At 42.0% G+C, this 24,548-nt stretch overlaps 1 long non-coding RNA gene across 1 annotated transcript in view; it reads left to right on the plus strand.

Moving 5' to 3' along the window:
- Positions 1-2,815: 2,815 nt before the first annotated feature.
- LOC135975618 (uncharacterized) overlaps positions 2,816-24,548 on the plus strand; it is a 28,763-nt gene continuing 7,030 nt past the window's right edge. Inside the window, exons 1-3 of the long non-coding RNA XR_010592581.1 lie at positions 2,816-2,860; positions 6,159-8,458; positions 9,333-22,875. This is a non-coding gene — a long non-coding RNA (uncharacterized LOC135975618). The remainder of the gene's footprint in view (positions 2,861-6,158; positions 8,459-9,332; positions 22,876-24,548) is intronic.

Consider the following 24,548-nt stretch of genomic DNA (forward strand, 5'->3'; position numbering starts at 1 on the left):
CATCTAGTTTAAATTTTAGTACTAGGAAGCATTTTATCTTTCTCTTGTAACCATTTCTGACTTTAATGTCTTATATTTGTACTCACTTAAAATCTCTCTCTTTGTAGTTAAATAAACTTGTTTTATTCTTTGATCAAAACTAGCCCAGTGTTGTGGTTAAACTAGGCGGTGTGGTAACTCCATTTAAAGTAGCAAATTGTTGTATATTGTTCCTTTGCAGGGGCAATGGACCTAAAATATTTGAACTATCCAGGAAAGTGCTGGACTATGTAGAACACAAGTTTTTTGGGGGGGAAATCCGAGACTTCGGATTGTGTTGGGGTTACCTTGCAAGTGGTAACCAAGGCTGGTGGAAGCCAGAGTGTGATTGGAATGTTGCCAGCAAGCTGCAGCTATACACAGACACTCAGGGTGTGACCTGAATGCTGTTTGTGAGGGGCCCAGTTTGGGTGCTACAGCAGCAAAGCATTGTGAGACACCCCAGGTTGCAGGGCTGGTGATGACACAACCCCTCACTGGTCTGAATTGCACCCTGGAATGTCATACTTTCGCCTCACTGAGGTAGGTCCTTCTCTATTTGCTACCCCCGACCACCGGATCTAAGATGTATGCTGTAGAAATTGAAGAGCAAAAAGACCTCTAAAGTCTCAGCTAGTTCAGTCTACCCTTCCTGAAGGATGACTATTCTCTGAAATAACATATCTGATGGTTCACCCAGTCTACAAATATCAAGCAAAAGGGCTTCATCACACCCCTTGGGAGACTATTCTGCAGTCTAATAGTCTACACTGTACCCTGCATCTACATTTTCCTTTGCTTAGGATTATTTGGGAATCTGGGTTGATACTTGGAATTCTCCAGCATTACTACAGGAAGGAAGAAGGGGAGCTTTTCCAGAATGACTGGCAGCAAGCCAGATGCTTAAGAGTCCTTCAGGAATCTGTACTCTGAAATGACAGAGAAAAATTAACTTTGATCAGTAGAAATTTGATACTGCATATCTATCTCTCTAACCCTACCTCGCTAGATATGATAGATACATGCAAAGTGCAGTGACTGCACATTATGTAGCATAGATAGTGTGTTTGGTACTATACAAAACACTGAAGATAAGGCGTTCCCTGCCCTAATAAGTTTACAATCTAAATAGACAACTCAAATCAGATAGAAAATGCACTGGGGGCCTGACAGAAAAAAGTTCAGTCTAAGAGAGTGTTGTCTTTTTTTACATAATGGTGATGACCGAATTTTTACTTGCAGGAACTGAATTTACGCTGATGTGTTGTCAGTGTTTGTGTGAATCTGGTGTTTTGTGTGTGTTAGTACATAGTTTCCAATCAAAAAGACTGAAAGTTTGACTAGATAATAGTATTTGGAAAAACAAAAAATAATTTTACTGTGTTGCTGAATGAAAGCACGGACCTGACTGACAACATATAGCTGTGCAAAGACCCTCTAAATCCTGCAGAGAAGCAATCTGATACCTGTACAGAGCTAGTTGTGGTTTCCCACCCCCCACACCCTCCTCCATTTGAACCTAGAGGGAAACAAATGACAGCAGCAGCCAGTATAGGTATTGCTAGAATCACCTCTAATGTTCCATAGAGGGAGTGATCTTCGTGCCATTAGGAGTCTCCATCTGCACATAAAAAGGGAAAGGATCCCCTGTAGTGGTGTCGTGGCAAGTACGTAACTTTATGAGCCGGATATTGAAGTTTTGGGTCTATGATGAGAACTAAGTGACAACACATTAGGTTTAAGTCTTGTTATAAAGCCCTGCATGGAAAAAAAGCTTTGCAAAGATTTACAGACTTTTCAGGTGCAAGATCCTGAAGCAAAACTCTGCCTTTGAACATTGCTGGATACAGTGTGGTTCTAAAACTTATAGCTAGCTCCTAAACCCATCTATATAATAGACTAAGCCAAAACCACAGATCTGAATGTCCACTGCTCTCCAAATTTAAAGCCCATAAAGATCTGGATCAAGATTTTGAGGCTTGAACCAATTTCTGCTTTCAAGCAAACCTGAGCCCAGTTTTGTTCAAACATACATGCAGTTTTGAGCAAACTTAAACCAATATATAGTTTTGCATTCAGATCATATGGAATGTATTGTTTCATGTGTCATTGACATAAAACCATATCGAATTTAGCTGTATTGACTGAATTTTGGTTTGGGCACCCTCTTTTAGTTTTTGTCAATTTAGAGTATACATGACCCATTAAATTAAAGATGAAAGACACCGATGACCATTATCAAACTCCTAAGCCATCTTGCCTCAGATGACATCCTTCCCTGGCCACCCCACTCCCTTCTCCTCCCCCCAATCTGTCGTGTATAGCCTACACACAGTAGTTTCACACTTACTGTTCAAAATCCCATGAATCTTGAGAGTTTATGATTGAATATCCTTTAATCCAGTTGAGTACTTTAAAAGCTATAGTAAGATTGTGTGGTAACGTTAATAGTCTTCTGCTAATTCTCACTCTCGTAGTAAAATTACGTTTTTTGTCATGACTGGATATCCATAGGACCTTAGAAAACTAGGGATACTTTTACACTTGTTCTCTCATAATTTTTAATTTATTGGTGCTTACTAAAATGCAAAGATTTATCAGGGAGATAACCTTCTATTTGAAACCCAAGGTTCTTTAAAACAACTAAATACTGTGCTGAGTCTTTTCTGTGTTCAGAAGAAGAAAAAGGTTAAAAAGCTAAAGCAATGCATTCATGGGGGAAATGTTTTTTGCAAGAACATTTAAAACTATTTTCATTTCAAAGTGTACTAACTTTTCACTTTTTTCAATATTTTTCAGACATCAATCAGCGATGGACAAGCTTGGAAAGTTTCTGGTTTGGGTAAGCAATAACTCTCAGATATTTATCACTTAATAATTAGAGGCATTGGGTTTGATTCTACATCGCCTTGTGCCTTTCATCGTGTTTTTTGTGAAAAGAAGTGAGTGTAAAACACCTCTCAGCTAGATTGGTAGCATTTTGCATAGCTGTAAGGGCCCACTGAAGTCAATGGGAATCTTTCTGAAGGTTTTGGGTTCTGTCCCAATGGTGTGTCTATGCTACTATAGAGTCGTTAGGCTGATGGCTGACTGTATTAGACCTGAACTTCAGATACTCAGGACAAGTTTTATGCAGTTGTGGGCAGTGTCCTTGGCCTACAAATAAGGGCTCACTATACCAGCTAGAGTAGACTTTCCTTAGCTCATGTGGCAGATCTTGTGTTTCTAGATTTCTATTTCTGATGCTATGTGCGAGCAGTTTTGCTGATGGCTAATCTAACTATAAGTGTGCAGCATATGGATTCCTTACAGATTGATGCATGGTACGATTGCTCTCTCATGGCTGTCCCACAGACTCAGGTCCTACCATAACTAACAAGGAAGGTGAACTTCCTTTCAGTTAAGCAGTAGATGCCTGTGGTTTTGAAACCATAAATCCTGAGTTGTGTTGCTGATGAATGCCTGCATGGATCCACTAGTCTATCCCCGTGCACGTACTCCTGCATAGCAATTTAAGATTGTCATATTCTGTTAGATCAGACTGGAGGTCCATGTAGTCCAGTGTCTTTTGTCTGACTGTGGCAACTACCAGATGTGTCAGAGGAAGGTGGCTAGTGATTGGGTTATAATAGCAGTTGCAGAGGTACTCTGTCTCCTAATGTTCTGTACCGTTCCCCTCATCAGAGCTTGTGTGTTCAGGCTACCCACAGGAGGCTACCCACTCTTTGAGTGAGAGAGAAACTGTATTCATCGTAAAGGAATTAGACTTAACGTTCCCTCCCCACAAGACAGAGACAATGGATACACTGTGACGTGAGTGTAAGCTTTTGTATGTTAGCAACATACAATATTATATTTTAGATTAAACACTTTTGCAAAAAGTCACAACAGCTTTCCAGTATAAACTTTTGTATTAGCGTGGTTAATGTTAATGGTTCCAAAGAATTACACTCCAAAATAAATGTCCTAAATAAGCTAAACAAGTCTTAGACCATATTAAAAAAAAGTTACTGTAAATGTCCAACATTTATAGTGTCTGAACCTGATAAATTACATTTCTTATTGGTAGCGGGTCCAGACCTGAAGTAGAGTTCTGTGTAGCTCAAAAGCTTGTTCTCTTTCATCAACAAAAGTTGGTCCAATAAACTATATTACCTCACCCACCTTGTCTCTCTCCTATCCTGGGACCAACACGGCCACAACGTCTCTGGAAACTTGTAGAAAAATTATTCTCACTCATGGAAAACTTGACAACTTGGCAGGGATTACCAACACCATGAGGGCCAGGGGACATGACCTCCTAACCACAAAGTTGTTTAGGATCTGCAGGGAATCCCAATTTCAACCTCCTGGATCTCAGAGCATCTGACCAGAGTCTTCACATTTTCATACTGTCAGGGCTTTCCTCTCCCACCTGGCAATATAGCTGGCTCAGTAACCTTTTCCCATTGGTTTCTGGTCCATCCAATGTCCATCCACCTGTGATGGAGAAGAAGCATAGGAGTGGATATTAATATTGCAAAGGAGCAGCATTAATTCCTGCAGGGATGGCTGATGGAAATTGTTTTGGTTTCCTGGGAAAACAAGCTGCCCAGAGCAGCCCAAAATTATGTCTCCCTCTGCCATCTTTTTTGATCTGTATGAAAGGTAATCACCAAAGGACATGAAGGGCTGCTGACCAAAGAGCATTTTACTGGTGATATAATAATGTCACATGCAAGTACTATAGCAATTAAAATGGCAAAAGTCAAATACAGAACTGGATTTAAAGTTGTTAAAAGTTCTATAATTCTAACATAAGGGGTTTTATTTCAGCCAGGTTAGCTCCAAAATGCAGTTCAGCATGCAATCTTTCCCAAAATATAAGAATATTTGGATCAAGTGTTCTGGGGCAGGCCCATATATGATAGTAACCCATGCTTTTCACTTAAAGGAACCCTGTTTCCTAGTAGGAGGTCACAAATTTAGGTTTAACAAGAAGAAAATGGGGCCCTAAAAACTCTGATGGGCCAAATCCTGTACCAGATGTAACTTCATTGACTTTCATGGAATGTGGCTCAGTCTGTAGAAATATTTCTTGAATGCTTTTTATGGTTAATTTTTTTTTAATATTCATATACCTAAAGTGAAACTGACTTGGGAAAACACCAAACAGTCTATTTTAATTGTCCATATGATGTGCATAAGCTAAACAGCCTAAATAATGAGCTAAATTAGATTTGTTTTCAGTTTTAATTATCCTAAAATGACACTAATAATAGAGGTTGGGAAAATACATACTGGTCCACATACTACGTCTCAGTATGCCAGCAATGTACTGTATGCAAACTTGTTATTGATGATTTAGATCTAAAATACATCATTTAAATAAATGAATCTGGAATCCTGCAGTTGGTTGTGGGTGGGTCGGTGGGTGCAGAAATCCAGCCTCATAACTTCACTGAAGTCAATATGATTCCACGTAGGCTCAATGTTTGCCTGTGCATAATTAATAGCAGACTCAGGGCCTTTGGGCCTAATTCTAATGTACACTAATGCTCCTCTACCCCACTATGAAAGTAGCTAAAATGTCACGATTTTGTAGTGAAGTTCTTGTTTTGCAAAATGTCCCACAAATGGAAATTATGAGGGGTCCAAAAATAGGCAGGATGAAATTCTGGGAAACTTCCCAAAGTGTTATGAAAAGTATTCTGCAGTTTCACACATCCCTAGTCAAAATTAATCACTAGCTGCTAACCTAAATGATGCTGAACCCCTCTTACGGGGCTGAATTTGGCACCTTTATGGACAGTGGATTACTTCAGGTGTAGTTCCATGGGGTGAAATCCTGCCCCCGCTGACTTTAATGAGTTTTAAACAGTGCCAGGATATCATCCATTGAATGTAATGAGATTACTTTCAGAGTAACACACTACATCTCAAGAGTAAAGGGTTTCAAAATTAGGCCTTATCTGAAGAAGGTACCATTCTCTATGGACTCTGCTCACAATGGGTGTTGAAAGGCTATACTTTCTTGCTATGGAAGGTAGCAAGCTCCTAGGAATCTGTCTTTTAGAACTTCATTAATAGGCATTTGGATAGGTTTTTTTAGATCTGGTATGTTGGCCTTTGTAGCTAAAAATCAAACTTCCACATCTTAGGGTACGCGATATATTGATCCCCGAACGCACTCCCATTGACTCCGGAACTCCACCAGGGCGAGCGGCGGTAGTGGAGTCGACGGGGGGGGCCGCAGCTGTTGATCCCGCACTGTGAGGACGGGAGGTAAGTCGAAATAAGAGACGTCTACTTCAGCTACGCTATTCCCGGAGCTGAAGTTGCGTATCTTACATCGATACCCCCCACACACTTCCCCCCAGTGTAGACCAGGCCTTAGTAAGCAAGGACTAAAAACTTGATTCTCATCCTCATCCAGCTGTGAGATACATTTGCAGCTGAAGGTATAGAGTCAGCAGCTTCCCCTTGAACAGGACTGGTAGGCGTCTCAGATGCAGGAGCAGATAATTGAGAAAAATAAGAGGCTTGACTGAAGTACTGTAGTATTCCCTTTGGGCCTGCTCCTGAGAGGTAACAAGCACCTGAAACTCTGAGTGTTTAGTATCGTTGAGGTCATGCTGGGAATAGTTCCTGGACAAACACCAAAAATCCTGGTTGTTTAGTAAAGGAAAATCCCTGTTACCTTGCAAGTAATTTGCAGCAATAAATGTAAAATGCAGTCTGCATTAGATCATTGTAGCAACCTATTGCAGTGCAATGTGGTTACAAAGAAGAACATTTTATCCATTCCCTCACTGTTATATTCCTGGAAAAGTCTATTTTATTTATAGGCATTTCTATGGGGCTCATCACCATAGAATTGTTGCATTACACTTGTACTTTTAGTGGGAAAGGAGGGATGTTTTTCTGGTTATCTTGGAATTTTGCAAATGAAGACATGTTCATTAAAACTCTTGTCTAAATTTTAACTCTAATTAAATCCAGTTTTCAAGAATTCCTCTACTGGGCGATAACTTTCCTTCATTTCTGTTTTAGAAACTAGGCAAATATACATATGCGTCTTCATATTTTATTAATACACTGAATATTAAACATTAAACAAAAAACTTTACACTGAAATAGGGTTCTACTAAGCATTTTCTTGATTTGTAACAGCAGATGTTGATCTGAGTGCACATTTAATCTGGAGGAATGAGCACACGGTGAAGAGTAGGGCTGGTTGGGAAAAAAAATTTCTGCAAAAATTTTGATGCAAGTGAAGAGAAATTCTTTGTCAATTTTCCATAGTAAATTTTGACTTTTCAGCAACTCCCCTCCCCCTCGCCCACATTTTTTCTAAAGGAAAACCAAACTATTCTAACTAAACTATAAAAAATCCTAATTTGGAAATGCCACAGCAGCATCCAATGCCTCCATTCTTTTCTAGAGACTGGACTTCCGAGCCAGACTACATCCTACCATGATGCAGCACAGCCCACACGGTGTCTCCTCTTGTTGAGCCTACACAGCACATCATGGGAGTCCCTGGACATAGTGCATCATGTAAAATGTATTCCAGTGAAAATTTTCAATGGAAATCACAAGCTTTTCATGAAAAATCTTGTTTAACTGAAATCCCAATTTCCATTAAATAGTTCTGATAGAAATTTTTCAACTAGCCCTACCGGGGAGTCAGGAAGGTCAGAGTTCTAATTCTGCCTCTTCCATTGATTTTTGTCTGTGACGTAGCCCAGGTCTACACTACGAGGTTAGGTCGAATTTAGCCACATTAGGTCGATTTTCTAAGCAATATGTCTACACAACCAACCCCGTACCGTCAACCTAAAGGGCTCTTAAAATTGACTTCTGTACTCCTCCCCGGCGAGGGGAGTAGCGCTAAAATCGACCTTGCTGGATCGAATTTGGGGTAATGCAGACGCAATTGGACGGTATTGGCCTCTGGGAGCTATCCCAGAGTGCTCCAATGTGACCACTCTGGACAGCCCTTTCAACTCCGATACACTAACCAGGTACACAGGAAAAGCTCCGGGAAATTTTGAATTTCAAAATTCAACAGGAATTGAACAGGAACACTCCTACAACAGGAACACTCAGCAGTGCTGCATGAAGGTTAAGGAGCTCAGGCAAGCCTACCAAAAGACAAAGGAGGCAAATGGTCGCTCTGGGTCAGAGCCCCATACATGCCGCTGCTATGATTAGCTGCATGGCATTCTAGGGAGGGACCCTACCACTAACCCACCACTGTCCATGGACACCTGCAAGGGGGGAGTCTCATGCAACAGGGAGGAGGATTTTGTGGATGAGGAAGAAAAGGAGGAGGAGGATGCGTAGCAGGCAAGTGGTGAATCTGTTCTCCCTAGCAGCCAAGACCTTTTCCTCACCCTGGAGCCAATACCATCCCAAGGCAGGATCCTGGACCCTGAAGCCAGAGAAGGCACCTCTGGTGAGTGCACATTTGTAACTACAGTACAGGGTTTAAAAGTAATTGTGTTTAATGTTTGATTTGCCCTGAAGAATTGGGATGCATTCGCGGCCAGTACAGCTACTGGAAAAGTCTGTTAACATGTCTGGGGATGGAGTGGGAATCCTCCAGGACATCTCCATGAAGCTCTCCTGAAGGTACTCTGAAAGCCTTTGCAGAAGGTTTCTAGTGAGGGCTGCCTTATTTTGTCCTCCACGGTAGGACACTTTACCACACCAAGCCAGTAGCAAGTAGTCTGGAATCATTGCAGCACAAACCATGGCAGCAAATGGTCCTGGGTTTTGGCTGCATTCAAGCAACATTCGGTCAACTTTCTGTGTTAGCCTCAGGAGAGTGATATCATTCATGGTCACCTGGTTGAAATAGGGGAATTTTTGTAAGGGAACAGTAAAAGGACCCCATTCATGCTGGGCTGTTTGTGCTTGGCTAAACGGGATCATCCCTGAGAATATCCACACGGGGAAGGTGTGTGCTGCATCCACCCCAAAACCGCAGCCCCTCCTTTTAAATGGCAAACCCAACCGGCATTGCTTGCTATGGGAAAGGAGGGCGCTGCAGTTTGAAACCATTCCCACATGTTATGAAGGCGGAAGAAGCCAAACCCACATACCCTTTGGCTTACCATGGCTGCCTGGAAACCGAATTCTATTGCCCAGCCGTGTGTGATGTGTCACCATACCAGCAGGCACTCAATATAAAAGGCAAAATGTGAGCTTGTACCTGAAGCACATGTGCTGTCTGCCGTGAATTGCTTGATTCACTGTGAAAGAGTCTCCCTTTTGTTCTCAGAAACGTATTATCTTAAATTTTACTCTCCCTTTTTATCCCTCCGCAGGTGCAAATGTTTCTATACTCCCCTATCATCTCCATTCCTGAGGTTATCGCAGATTAGAAGGCGAAAAAATGCACTCTCGATGACATGTTTTCTGAGCTCATGTATCCTCCTGCACTGATAGGGCACAGCTGAATGCATGGAGGCATTCAATGGCAGAGGCCAGGAAAGCATTAAGTGAGCAATATGAGAAGAGGCAGGAGGCAATGCTGAGGCTAATGGGGGAGCAAACGGACATGATGGGGCTTCTGGTGGAGATGCAGGAAAGCCAACAAGAGCACAGACCACTGCTGCATCCACTGTATAACCGCCTGCCCCCCTCCAAGTTCCATATCCTCCTCACCCAGATGCCCAAGAATACAGGGGGGTGGGGGTGAGGAGCTCCGGGCACCCAGGCACTCCACTCCAGAGGATGGCCCAAGCAACTGAAGGCTGTCATTCAAACAGTTTTGATTTGTAGTGTGGCTACAATAAGCAATGTGGCCTTGTCCTTCCCTCCCCCCGCACCCCACCCAGGCTACCTTGTCAGTTCTCACTTTTTTTTAATTAATAAGAAAGAATGCATGGTTTCAAAACAATAGTGACTTTATTTCCTTTGCCAGCTGTGAGCGAAGGGGGGAGGGTGGTTGGCTTACAGGAAATTAAAATAAACAAAGGGGACGGGTTTGCATCAAGGAGAAACACACACAACTGTCACACAATAGCCTGGCCCATCATGAAACTGGTTTTCAAAGCCTCTCTGATGTGCAGCACATCTAACTGTGCTCTTCTAATCACCCTGGTGTCTGGCTGCTCAAAATCGGCTGCCAGGCGATTTGCCTCAACCTCCCACCCCGCCATAAACGTCTTCCCCCTTACTCTCACAGATATTATGGAGTATGCAGCAAGCAACAATAACAATGTGAATATTGGTTGTGCTGAGGTCTAATTTAGTCAGCAAACAGCGCCAGCGAGCTTTTAAATGTCTAAAGGCACATTCTACCACCATTCTGCTCTTGCTCAGCCTATAGTTGAACTGCTCCTTACTACTGTCCAGGCTGCTTGTGTACGGCTTCATGAGCCATGGCATTAAGGGGTAGGCTGGGTCCCCAAGGATAACTATCGGCATTTCAACATCCCCAGTGGTAATTTTCTGGTCAGGGAAGTAAGTTCCTTCCTACAGCTGTTCAAACAGACCAGAGTTCCTGAAGATGCAAGCGTCAAGCACCTTTCCCAGCCATCCCACGTTGATGTCGGTGAAACATCCCTTGTGATCCACCAGTGTTTGCAGCACCATTGAGAAGTACCCCTTGTGTTTTATGTACTCGTTGGCAAGGTGGTCCGCTGCCAAGATAGGGATATGCATTCCGTCTATTGCCTCCCCACAGTTAGAGAACCCCATTGCAGCAAAGCAATCCACTATGACCTGCACATTTCCCGGCGTCACTACCCTTGATAGCAGAAGGTTAGTGATTGCATTGGCTACTTGGATCACAGCAGCCCCCACAGTAGTTTTGCCCACTCCAAACTGATTCCAACTGACTGGTAGCAGTCAGGCATTGCAGGCTTCCACAGGGCTATCACCACTCGCTTCTCAAACCATCAGGGCAGCTCTCATCTTGGCTTCCTGCACTTCAGGGTGGGGGAAAGAAACTCACAGAATTCCAGGAAAGTGGCCTTATGCATGCAAAAGTTTCGCAGCCACTGGGAATCATCCCATACCTGCCACACTATGTGGTCCCACCAGTCTATGCTTGCTTGCCGGGACCAGAATCAACGTTCCACTGTATCAACCTGCCCCACTGCCACCATGATGTCCCAATTGCCACATCCTGTGCTTTCAGGAACATCTGTGTCCATGTCCTCGTGCTGGCAGCTCCTAAGCTAGGTTCTGCACATACTGCAGGATAATGCGCGAGGTGTTTACAATGCTCACAACAGCAGCAGTGAGCTGAGCGGGCTCCATACTTGCTATGGTATGGCATCTGCACAGGTAACCCAGGAAAAAGGCACAAAACAATTGTCTGCCGTTGCTTTCACAGAGGGAGGAAGGGGGGAGAGACTGATGACATGTACCCAAAACCACCCACGACAATGTTTTTGCCCCATCAGGCATTGGGAGCTTAACCCAGAATTCCAATGGGCAGCAGAGACTGTGGTAACTGTGGGATAGCGACTGTGACGAAGTTCCTCCTCTATCTTGGTGGGTCCTGCGCTTATTGGCGGATTTTCTTGCCTCAAAGATTCACCACGTGGGTTGGGGGAACAGCCCAGAGACCTTCCCCTCTGGAAGAACCCACAGTCCAGGTCAATTGGGAGGTTTGGGGGGAACCCGGGCCCACCCTCTACTCTGGGTTCCAGCCCAGGGCCCTGTGGACTGCAGCTGTCTCTAGGGCCTCCTGTAACAGCTGCATGACAGCTACAACTCCCTGGGCTACTTCCCCATGGCTTCCTCCAAACACCTTCCTTATTCTCACCACAGGACCTTCCTCCTGGTGTCTGATAATGCTTGTGCTCCTCAGTCCTCCAGCAGCACACCCTCTCACTCTCAGCTCCTTGCACTTGCACCACAAACTGAAGTGAGCTCCTTTTAAAACCCAGGTGCCCTGATTAGCCTGCCTTAATTGATTCTAGCAGCTTCTTCTTAATTGGCTCCAGGTGTCCTAATTAGCCTGCCTGCCTTAACTGGTTCTAGCAGGTTCCTGATTACTCTAGTGCAGCCCCTTTCTCTGGTCACTCAGGGAACAGAAAACTACTCATCCAGTGACCAGTATATTTGCCCTCTACCAGACTCCTGTACCCCACTGGTCTGGGTCTGTCACACTACCCACACTGCACCGCTCCGTGAGTCGATGCTAACCATGGTATTGAGCGCGCACTCCGCCAACTTAATGCGCTTAGTTGGGACATACACAATCGACTGTATAAAATCGCTTTCTAAAGATTGATTTCTATAAGATCGACCTAATTTTGTAGTGTAGACATACCCTTAGTCAATTCACTACTTTTTCTGCACCAGATTATCTATGTTAAAATGGGGCTAATATTACTGACTAGCTTTCCTCACAGAGATGCTGTGAGAATTTAAGTCTGCACAGAGCTTTGCATGTTTAAAGAGTTATTTAAATGCTAAATGTTATCTCGTTGTGTAAATTCAAAGGGATACATTCATAAATCTACTAACTCCAGTTGAGACACTAGGGATAAACTTGGACACTTATGCTTATACAGATATTTTGCTTCTAGTCTCAGGTTCGATAGCTTATTTTAGTGACCATAACTTTGTATAAGCCCTGGAGCCTGAAACATTTTATGGAAATACATAACAGACACAACACAGAGAGATGAAATCAAAGCTCACAGGACACTCCCCTATGTTTGTGGCATTACCCTGGCCTTCTACAGCAGTGGTTCTTAACCAGGTGTACATGTGCCCCTGGGGGTATGCAGAGATCTTCCAGGGGGTACACCAACTCATCTAGATATTTGCCTAGTTTTACAACAGGCTACATAAAAAGCACTAGCAAAGTCAGTACAAACTAAAATTTCATACAGACAGACTTGGTTGTACTGCTCTATATACTATACACTGAAATGTAAGTACAATATTTATATTCCAATTGATTTATTTTATAATTATAGGGTAAAAATGAGAAAGTCAGCCATTTTTCAGTAATACTGTGCTGTGACACTTCTGTGTTTTTATGTCTGATTTTGTAAGCAAGTAGTTTTTCAGTGTGGTGAAACTTGGGGTATGCAAGACAAATCAGACTCCTGAAAGGGGTACAGTAGTCTGGAAAGAGCCACTGTTCTACAGGACAGGCGGTTTGTGTCTGTGTGTGAAGGGGGGTCTGTTTGTTCTCTATCAAATTGCTCTATTCATGAGTTACATTTCACAAACAAAATCATTTTGTTGACAGTGTCACACAAAGCAGTGAGCATAAAATCAATTAAGGCATAAAGCATAAATTCCTTTTAAAACCTAGTACTATTGGTCAAATTTGGGTTCCTAAAGCTAAGCATCTAAATTCATATTTTGGTCTCTAAATAAGTGGCCTGACTTTCAAAAGTGCAGGGCACCAACTACTCCTGTTAACTTCAACAGGTGCTCAGCATCTCTGAAAATCAGGTCACTTACTTAGGCGCTTAACTTCAGGTATCCAACTGAGTTTGACAATTTGGGCCATTGATTTTTATCCTCAGTAGAGGAAGGTTTCTTAGGAAGAATGTATTAGTGTCCTAACAGTTACCTAATTTCTGGTATGCTTTATGCCCCTCCATCTGAAGCGGCCTGTGTTATCTCCATCAAGGAGTAGATGGGCCCAAGTGTGTTTATATCTGTAGTGCTGCTTCTTGGTCCTGAAGGCCCTCCCTATCTTCCAGCTGGTACTATGATTCTGTTGTGTCTCAAACTAAGCAGAATTGGGCTATAAGAACACTTGGATGGGAGACCTCAAAATTACAGGATGTTGAGTTGCTGACTCACCAGGGGACTTTCTCGTCTCCAACTTGGAACTGAGTGTGCTGTTAGGGAGTACAGTGCTGCTGGAGATGCTGAATTCTGGATGGGGTAGGAAACTGAACTCCTGACTGAAGAGTCTGTAGCACTTTTCTTTAGCACAGCAGTCAGAAATCATGTCCTAGGTAAACCTGAGCTCAGTGGCTAATTCTGCCTAACTAAAATTATCCCTGCAGCTTCAGTTTCATGTGGTTTGATTCAATTTGTTTTGTTCAGTGGTGCTGTGTCTTGTTAAACAGTTGGCATGGCTCTTTTTCAGAGATGGTGCCATTTCAGTGGTGGTTAATGGTTTTTTTCTGTATTCTGTATATTGTTTTTATGAAGCTTTCTCTTTGAGATCCTTTAGGATGAAAGGTTGTGTGCACATGTAAGCTGTGCATGTGCACTTTCAATTCAACATGTAATTTACCCTAACTATTATCTAGATGCACCCCAACCTGAATTTCTTTCTGGTCTTGTTTGAGTAACAGAACTTTTTCCTTATCCTCCAAATACACTCTCTGTTAACAGATGATGATTATGATACACCCTATTATTCATATTGTAGCTAAGTTTTCAAAATTATTTCACTTTGGACTCCTTGCAGAGACTTCAAACAAGTCAATTGTAATATGGATATATGTCTAGTAGGAATTTCACTGAGACCACCAATTCATTAAATAGCCTCAAAGCACTACTGCGTTAGACTGTATTTGAACCATCAACCTACAGTGGAAATATTTCATATCCCATTACTAATCCCCTGAGCCAACTGCCCTTCTCCCACCATGGTCATTAATTTAAGGAAAATCAATTAAGTACAGAAAATCAACTGTTCTTTCACTTAGTACCTTAGAATTCTGTGGTATATCAGGAAATCTTTATAAAGTCTGGCAAAAATATAAAATAATAGGAATACAGTGAAAGGGAAAAATTTGTTGCAGCTTACAAAAGGAAAGAAAATATATGCACACTAAAGTAGCAAAAGGTCTTGTAATAATTCCATTGCTCTTTACCAGAACGGTTGGACTATTGGTTTCAAAGCGTTTACATATACAAAAGAAGTATAGAATTGTGCTCTGCAACTGACTATTGTGTATAAAGCGACACGTTAACGCCCTTGAATTTCATAGGGAACACTTTCATCTGATGAGTCACAGTAGTACTAAAAGTCTGTCAAAGGATGTGGACGTTTAATCATTCAAGTGTAGACTTCAATAGGAGATTGACAACCGGAGTATTTTTTGATGAAAATTTAATTACAGAAGAATGATTTAATTATCAGAATAAGTCTCTTAGTGCTGACAAGCCTCTACTGTATTTAGCAGCCTTCGGTGTTGCCATAATTCTTCTTCAGTCCAGAATGTTACCATATACTTGCAGAAATTCCAGTGGTGGTGACTTCATTTTTGAGGATTAAGCATTTGCGCCAATCCCTGTCTCTGTTAAAGGAGATCTCTGACAAACACATTTGTGTGTAGCTTGATTGGGTCTGATTGTTGCTCCAGCTCTTTCCTCCCAACAAAGAACACTTTGAATAGAAGTTACCAGGGCCACCCGGGGGGAGGGGGAGGGGCAAGTGGGGCAATTTGCCCCAGGCCCCACAGGGGCCCCCACAAGAATATAGTATTTTATAGTATTGCAACTTTTTTTTTTATGGAAGGGGCCCCCGAAATTGCTTTGCCCCAGGCCCCCTGAATCCTCTGGGCGGCCCTGGAAGTTACCTCACTATTTCAGGAAGTTTATATCCTTACAGAGTATGGAGGTACAAGTGGAACTGTAGTAGCTTATAAAACAGTGTTATTGGGAACTTGACATACTGTCTGGAAAGCTGTGGGTTTCCCTTTTGCGCTGTACTCATATGCGTTTGAATGGATTTGCTTTATTGCAATTCCAATAAAAAATGTAAGCTGTTCACATTAGAAACTTGGGATCCCTAGATTTTCTTCCTATTAGGTGTCAATAGCAGTTTAGTTTTTATCTGACATTTGGTCATGGATATGACTAGCCTATAGTATGTCAGCTTTTATTGGATGAACATTTTACCAGTGATTGCTCTTCTAATCTCTTCTGCTTGGGGCCCCCAGGAAGGAGACATTAAGACCTGTGGAGGAGGAGGAACGGTGGACTTGTAGTTATGGCACAGGATTCCAAGTAGTAAATCAGTGTTTTTGTTCCCAGTTCTCCTACAGATTTCCCGTGTGCCCTTGCAGAAAATCACTTAAACTATATGGACCTCAGACTCCTCATCTGAAAAATGGGTTAATATCTTCACTTATCCACAGAGATGCTGTGAGGCTTAATTCAATAAAGATTGGCCTTGAGAGCCTTTGATGGAAGTGTTCTATCAGTGCAAAGTGTGAATTACTGTTAAAGGTATTTACTGCTGTATATGAAGCTGCCCGTGCTTTATATTGTATGCATGTGAGCTCTCTGCAAGATGATGAAGATAACTGCATCTCAAACACCACCCGGGAAAAGCGGTCAAAAAGCCATGTTTCTCCGCTATTGCCCATTTACAGCACTGCACAAATGACTGAGTTATCATTATTTATTCCCCGATCCATCAAAAGCATAAGATATTGGCTTCTGTCAGAAGCAGAATCCAGACTACATCAACCGACAGTCTGATTTGATATGAGAAATCCAATATTTTTATCCAAACCACTGATTCATCTTTCTCCCTGTCACTCTGACCCCCTGGCACCCAGCAATGTTTGCTTATAACTTGTTACATATATGTGGTCAGCTTCACCTCTGTAATGACTGTCATAGCTGTCCTCAGGAAATGTTGGGATATCTCGTTCTGGCCTTTTCTTTTTGGGGTAGAGGAGGAGGGCTTTGCTTGTTCTTTTTTGTGAGACAATATAGCACAGTCATGACAATAAAGTGTGCCAAAGATCTTTGTTGCTTTGTCTTTATCTGGAAAAATAGTTTAAAAAGTAAATTAAATTTGGAGTAGCTAACTAATGGTACAGTGGGAGGCACTTAAAGACTTGCCAATTTTATCATGAGACAAAGTTACCGAAGTGTGGTACAGTATACTCTAGTACTCTTATATGCTCCATATAAGCAATATCTTCAATACTGCAAATGCAGACGTATTTAACTCCAGATAGTTTGGCCCTGATCCTGCAATGAGCTCTGGGCAGGTGGATCTCTCCCTGATCCTACATAGACCCAGCTAGCGTTTGCCATAGTTAAGGCAATGGCAAGGTTTTAAAGGCCACCACAGTGCTCTCTGGGATTGAAAGCTTGTATGTTATTGTGACACATGGCTAGAAAGGGTTAAACATCCTGCAAAATAAATAACCCTCAAAAGAGGTGGGGGGATAATGTTTGTGTTTTGGTGTATTTACATATGTATGGTTTCAGAGTAGCAGCCATGTTAGTCTATATCCTCAAAAAGAACAGGAGTACTTGTGGCACCTTAGAGACTAACAAATTTATTAGAGCATAAGCTTTTGTGGGCTACAGCCCACTTCTTCGGATGCATAGCATATGTATGAGTATGACAGTGTAATCAACAGTCCCTGTCTATGCTGTATTCTGGTATCATTTAAATGAATTATAAACACAGGATATCTTGGTATTCATCTCTCTTTGAAATGTACTGTGAATGGTGGAGGAAAAAGCAAATGGCCGAATGTTAATTCGTATAGCTAAGTATTGGTAATGGACCTCCTTCAAAGTCATCCTAATTACCTTTTGTTCCTAGAGGAAATCCCAACTTGTCAAAGAGGACATGAAATTGTATAAAAGATCCTTGGGCCCTGATTCTATCATCTCAGATCTGCTTAGACTTCATCAGGGGAAGTTTGAGTCTCAAGACTGAGGTCCCAGTTATGCTGGTACACCCTGAATATGAGATTTGGACATTGGACAATAAATGAAATGAATTCTAAAGGAACTCTTAGCAGAGATGGTGAACTTTGTAGTTGAATCTGAATCTCAATGAATTGAACTCCTGTCTGTATGTATAATGATCTTTTACCCATACTCTCTCTTTTGTTTTTTAATAAATTTTAGGTTAGTTAATAAGAATTGTCTGTAGTGTGTATTTGCATAAGATCTGAAACATTCATTAACCAGGGAGGCAATGTGTCCGATCCTTTGGGATTGGTAGAACCTGTTCTTTTATGTGATGAAATAAGATTTACAGAAATTTTCATCATATTTGACTTGGGTACCTCAATGGAGGCCTGAGGCTGGATCACTTTAAGGGAACTATGTTGTTACCAGTAAGGTAATAAAGAAGTTGTTTTATGCTGTCTTGGTTAATCTAGGTATTGGAATATTCACCAGCTTTATGGAGATTGTCTGCCCCATACTTTGCAGTTCACCCTAATTGAGTGACCACAGCTGGCTTCCCATTGGGACCCCGGTCACAGTGGCATAGTTGTGCTTGAATACCCATTACTACAGGTTAATTGGGTTTTTGGATCAAAACCACATGCTTGTGGTTTTTGATATCGGATTTTTAAGGGTTAAAAATCAGTTATAGTGAGTGACCCATGATCAAGATCCTGACAGAAAAAGCCTGGAAGAATTGTGCTTACAGAGAGGGTTGTATTTTACGCAAAAGGCCCCAGAGCAGGAACTGAAAAATCTGTTAATTGCCAGTGATAAGGAAGCAGACCCAGCAAAAATGCTTGCAGTGAGAAACCAGCAGCTAGAACTTGAACAAAAGAAAAAAATTGCTGATATGGAAGGAGAAGTTGCTGAAAGAGAATGCCTGTGTTTTGAACATGAACAAAAAATGACATATATTGGATTGCAGGAACTAGAAGCTAAGGCAAAACTGGACAGACTTAAGCTCCAACTCAAGAGAATAAAGGAACAACAGGAACTGTATCATACTGAAAAACCAGTTCCTCTCAACAACAAAGATGGAGATAGAATCTATCCAGTTTGTAACAACGTTGATATGTTGTTTGACTCTAAGCAGTTGTCTGTGTGTAACCAAATTTACCCCAACACTGCCACCTTTTATGTAAATACTTTTACTGTGAGCTCGGGTGAAGGTAACCCCATAACTTGTGCAGAGAATGTAAAAGTCAACGATAAAAGCTGTTTAGGGCAAATTACAGCTTCTAACATCACTCTTGTTAAAGCAGATCTTGTCAAAGAGGAAGATTATTTACCAAATGAGAGTGTGAATATTATAATCCTCTGAGTTTACTGTAAGTGTGCCTTTAGCCAGAATCCATCTTGCATGGAATGGTGTTAAACATGAAGTTATAGCTGGTGTAAGAAAGTTATTGCCTAAGGATCTCTTGATTGGGGATTATATTAAAGCTTTGTTCAGTCAGGTTGACATAAACCAGTCACAGGAAAGAAATAATCCTGAACCTGTGTCTATTAGGGGCAAGGATTTGTCTATGGAGGGTTTCTTCAAATGTTTGTCTGAGGAAGATGGCAGTTTGTCTGTGCAAAGAAGCAGTGCCTATGTGGAAAAAATTTCTGAGTGTCTGTCTGGTATCTCAGAAGTGAATCTGGCATTAGATAAGGCTCAGGAAGATGTTTCTCCAGAGCAATTTAAAATTGGTGATCAGGTTAAAGCCCTAACTGAAGATGGAAGGGGGTACATTCTTGGTGAGTGATAAATTGTTGGCTAGTAAAGCTTGGGAAAGTAAACCTGACCCAGGTAAAAGTGATGTGCTTAAAGTAGCTTAGTGTAATAAGACACTAGTTGTGGGAAACAGTTCATCTGTTAAGGGAGGGGAAGGCAAAGAAAGTTTAGATGAGCCTAGGCAGCCTTCTGAGCTGATGGCTTTGTCTAATCAGCAGTTTGGGAAGGCAAGGTTAGTGGAACATGAGTATCCCTGTACCTTACCTGTTACCAGTGTGGAGAATTGTGACAGTGAAGGAAATGCTCCTGTGTCTGCTAGGGGTAATGACTTGAAAGTATGTGTGACTTGACGGTACAGATATTTCATTGAGATGAGAGAGAGAGAGAGAGAGAGAGAGAGAGAGAAAGGGAGCTACCCCAATCTCCAAGCAATTGTCTGTGAACAGCCATGTGTGCTGGGACAAGGAAAATTATATCCCAAGCTGTTTGTCTGTTAAAGGGGAATGTTTTTCCAGCTCTTTTCTGTCTGTAAAGCAGACAGAAGAAGCCTTTCAGCCTATGATGGTTGAAAATGTATCAGTTGATCCAGAGCTGATTCTGGATACAACTAAAGCCCAGGAAGGAAGTGGTCCTAAATTTGTGTCTGCTAGGGATGATGACATTGCAACTAGGTTGCATCCAGTTAATGTCATAAATAGCTCCCAGAGACCAAGTGATTCTGGTGCTTCTATTTTGCCTGTTGTTAGTGTGTTGCTGGGTAAAGGTATGACAACCTTGTCTGATCAGGATGATATCATAGCCGGGGCACAAGAAAAGCATGAAGGTAATTTGACTAGGTTACCCACTGACAGTGTGGAAACTTGTAACAAGGAAGAGAATACTTCTAATCTTGTGATCTATGAAGTCGAGCAGTTTACCTAAAAGGGGGTTGTGTGAAAATCCTCCTGATGGGCCAGAGGTGATTCTGGATGTATGTGAAACTCAGAAGGAGTTTGGTGATTTGTCTCTTGTGCCAAAGCTGGTTCTGGACATAAATATAGCTCAGAAAGAACCTGTTGCAGTGCATGATATTGCAGAAGGGAAAAGAATTTATTGGTGAAGTCTTTGAAGTCTGTGAAAAGGAATTGTTTCCATTGCCTCTTAATGGGCCATTGTTGATAGTAAACAGTCTCTCTTCTGAGGAAAGTGTGTTAGTGCCTAGTGGCCAAAGTCTTTTCAAATGAAAATGAATCCACTGAATTTGTTTTGAAAAAATCCATTGTGGATAGCTTTGAAAAGATTTCAGATGGAATAAAAATTGTCAGGGAATTTGAACAGCCCTATGACCAAGTGGATGTGCTTGACCAATTCGTTGGGAAGACTATGTTGTTGGGACAGGAATGTCTCCATATTGATTCTTTGAGTAAGCAGTCTGTGACTCAGGTACTGAGGAAAGACTGGGTTACTGGTTTTTCAGAGCAGAACAGCCTTATGACTGAACTCACAAGGATACAGGGGAGAGCAGGCAAACTCTCACCCTTAGGCACTTTGGATTTGTTTGGTATCTCTTTAAAACAGAGTCCAGTCTCTAAGTTGCTGGAGGTGGTAGATTCACAAGCAAGCATGCAGGAGAGCGTCTGTGTAGATGTTAGGGTGACCAGATGCGGGAAAGAAAATATTGGGACACGGGGGGGGAGTGCCCACCGGCGGAGCAAAAAAAAAGCCGAGTCAGTCCAAGCCCACGGAGCAAAAAAAAAACCCACAAAAAACAGGGCTGCCGGCGGATATCGGGACGCGGGACAAACCCCGAAATATTGGGACGGTCCCGATTTTATTGGGACGTCTGGTCACCCTAGTAGATGTTCATAGCACAGAGGGTCAGCAGTTGGTTAACACACCTAACCAGCAAAGGAATTCCTGTGAGCAGGAAGTTTCAATTTTCAACCTTCTAGGAAAAAGGTGTGTGTGTGTGGGGGGGGAGGGGGATGGGAAGAACCCAATCCTGCTGAAGGGAAGAATGAGTATCCAGCCTTGAAATTGGTAGCAGCTGAGAATTTGAAAGCTAGTGTTTGTGTTGATGCAAATTACCTGACTGACTGGGGGGGAGAAAGACTTGCCTGTAGCTGTTAGCAAAAAGGACACATCTAGCCAGCCAATGGATTCTGTTAAGCAAAAGAGTTCAGATTTTGACTGTACTGGACAGGGAGGAAGGAAAGGATTAAACCTTGCAAATAAAAGCCATAGGTTAACCCTAAAATACGAAAACCCCAAGGAAGTGGTTAAACTGAAAGCCTATGTTAAGGAAGACCCTGAGATCAAGAAAAAGCTACAAAGATTCAAAAGGGATATTGAAGAAGCTGACCTAAAGAATGGTTTGTCTAAACCAAAGGGTTGGCATGACAAAAATAATTATAAATGTACACATGTGATAGAACTGATGTTAATGTTATTGCTAATGATTGAAACTAACTTGTTGCTGATACCCAAAACTGTAAAAATGTACAATGTGCATGGTCTTTTGGAAAAGCCCTTGAACATGTTAAGGGTGGTACATAATAGAAACCCTTATGATTGTGCTGTTTGGTTCAACAAGAACATACTTTATGTTAAAAAGCCTAATAATGTTGAGGCTTCACAGCTAATGCATAGACACATTTCTAAAACTTTCCACAGCAGAAAAAACACTACAAGCTTGAACTGCTGTGCACAAAGGGAAACTGAGGTACAACACCTCCCAGCCTTCATGGCTGAATGCCAGAGTATGTGCTGTCTGAAGAACATTAATGGCTATGGTAACACATAGACCAAACCCTGGAATCACTAAACTGTTTCACAAAGCATGGACTAAGTTTTTGGCTGGGGCCAAAGAATGCATCAATAATTTGCCCTTACAAAGAATTCAATGTAAACACAGCTCATATCAATGTTGGAAGGTCCTTAAGGTGTATCCGGGAGCTCTAATTTTGCCCTTCCACACCAGTCTCACATTGGAAGTGTGATGCATGGCTAGAAAGGGTTAAACATCCTGCAAAATAAATAACCCTCAAAAGATATGTGGGGGGATAATGTTTGTGTTTTGGTGTATTTACATATGTATGAGTACAACAGTGTAATCAACAGTCCCTGTCTATGCTGTATTCTGATATCATTTAAATGAATTATAAACACAGGATATCTTGGTATTCATCTCTCTTTGAAATGTACTGTGAATGGTGGAGGAAAAAGCAAATGGCCGAATGTTAATTCATATAGCTAAGTACTGGTGATGGACCTCCTTCAAAATCATCCTAATTATCTTTTGTTCCTAGAGGAAATCCCAACTTGTCAAAGAGGACATGAAATTGTATAAAAGATCCTTGGGCCCTGATTCTGTCATCTCAGATCTGCTAAAACTTCATCGGGGGAAGTCTGAGTCGCAAGACTGAGGTCCCAGTTATGCTGGTACGCCCTGAATATGAGATTTGGACATTGGACTATAACCCATGAAATGAATTCTAAAGGAACTCTAAGCAGAGATGGTGAGCTTTGTAGTTGCAATGAATCTGAATCTCAATGAATTGAACTCCTGTCTGTATGTATAATGATCTTTTACCCATACTCTCTCTTTTGTTTTTTAATAAATTTTAGGTTAGTTAATAAGAATTGTCTGTAGTGTATATTTGGATAAGATCTGAAACATTCATTAACCTGGGAGGTAATGCGTCCGATCCTTTGGGATTGGTAGAACCTGTTCTTTTATGTGATGAAATAAGATTTACAGAAATTTTCATCATATTTGACATGGGTACCTCAATGGAGGCCTGAGGCTGGATCACTTTAAGGGAACTGTGTTGTTTGGACTTCTGAGTAACCAATAAGGTAATAAAAAAGCAGTTTTATGCTGGCTTCGTGAATCTAAGTATTGGAATATCCACCAGCTTTATGGGGATTGCCTGCCCCATACTTTGCAGTTCACCCTAATTGAGTGACCACAGCTGGCTCCCCATTGGGACCCCGGTCACAGTTATCACTTGTTTTTTTTACACTGAAAGTGGCTCACTGATCTGCTTTGTACATCCCAATAAATCTACAGCATACATACAGGGCCGGCTCCAGGGTTTTTGCCGCCCCAAGCAGCCAAAAAAAAAAAAAAAGCTGCGATTGCAATCTGAGGCAATTCGGCAGGAGGTCCTTCACTCCGAGCGGTCCTTCACTCCAAGCGGGAGTGAGGGACCCTCCGCCGAATTGCCGCCGAATAGCTGGACGTGCTGCCCCCCTCCGAAGTGGCCGCCCCAAGCACCTGCTTGCTAAGCTGGTGCCTGGAGCTGGCCCTGCATACATATATCCCTCTCTGTAGGAGATTACTCATCAAATGTTTATCACGTTGATTTTATTCAGTCCGATAATGTTGGAGATCTTCTGTTCTCTTTCAACCTGACCTAACCAGTAATCTAAAGTAGGATCTGTCCTGCCACTTGACCAACAATTTTTCAGTGAATACTAATGCTTCTACATTTTTGTCTTTCGTGCCTAAGCATGATCACATAAGGCCTGATCCAAAATCCAGTGAAGTTATTAGGAGGCAGGTCCTGACAGCCTACTCCTGGTGTTGTGCCAGTAATGGTAAAACTCCTATTTACACCCCTGAGAGCAGGTTTTCCCTAAGACGGTTCCTGTTCTTGAACTAAGTACTACAGTATGTGCTGAAAGAACAAAAAGCCAAACTATTTAAAGATATTTCTTTGTTCAGTGTAGTATGTGCATGTAGCAGCATAAGTCAATAGAATAAATTAGGTCTAAGATGAAGAGTTATGTTTCCAGGTAGAGTTTCTGTGGCCATCAGGCTTGGTTTGTCTGGTTTCAGCATAACAAAATGAGGTTACTGCACACCCTCCGTTTGCATGGAGTTTCAGATTTGTGCTTTACTTGGTTTGGGGTTATAATGACAAAGCTTTGCCTTGCACTGTTTCCAGGAGTCAATGGGAGTAGATCCAGACTTTAAGCAGACAGGCTGTATAGATATGTCTGCTAGCAACACCTTCCTTTCTCTGACGCCTTATCCCTTTCGGTCCTAGAAAGTCCTTTCCTGAATATACCATAGGGCCTGCTCCCTGTCAAGTAAATAAGAGGTTAGCCATAGACCTCAAAAGGAGTTGCTTTCTGCCCTCCATCCTATTGAAGCTGAGGATGAGAGCAGAGAGCCTCAGCTGGT

The sequence above is a fragment of the Chrysemys picta genome, chromosome 1 (assembly GCF_011386835.1).
Source record: "Chrysemys picta bellii isolate R12L10 chromosome 1, ASM1138683v2, whole genome shotgun sequence".
In the NCBI taxonomy this organism is placed as follows: Eukaryota; Metazoa; Chordata; order Testudines; family Emydidae; genus Chrysemys; species Chrysemys picta.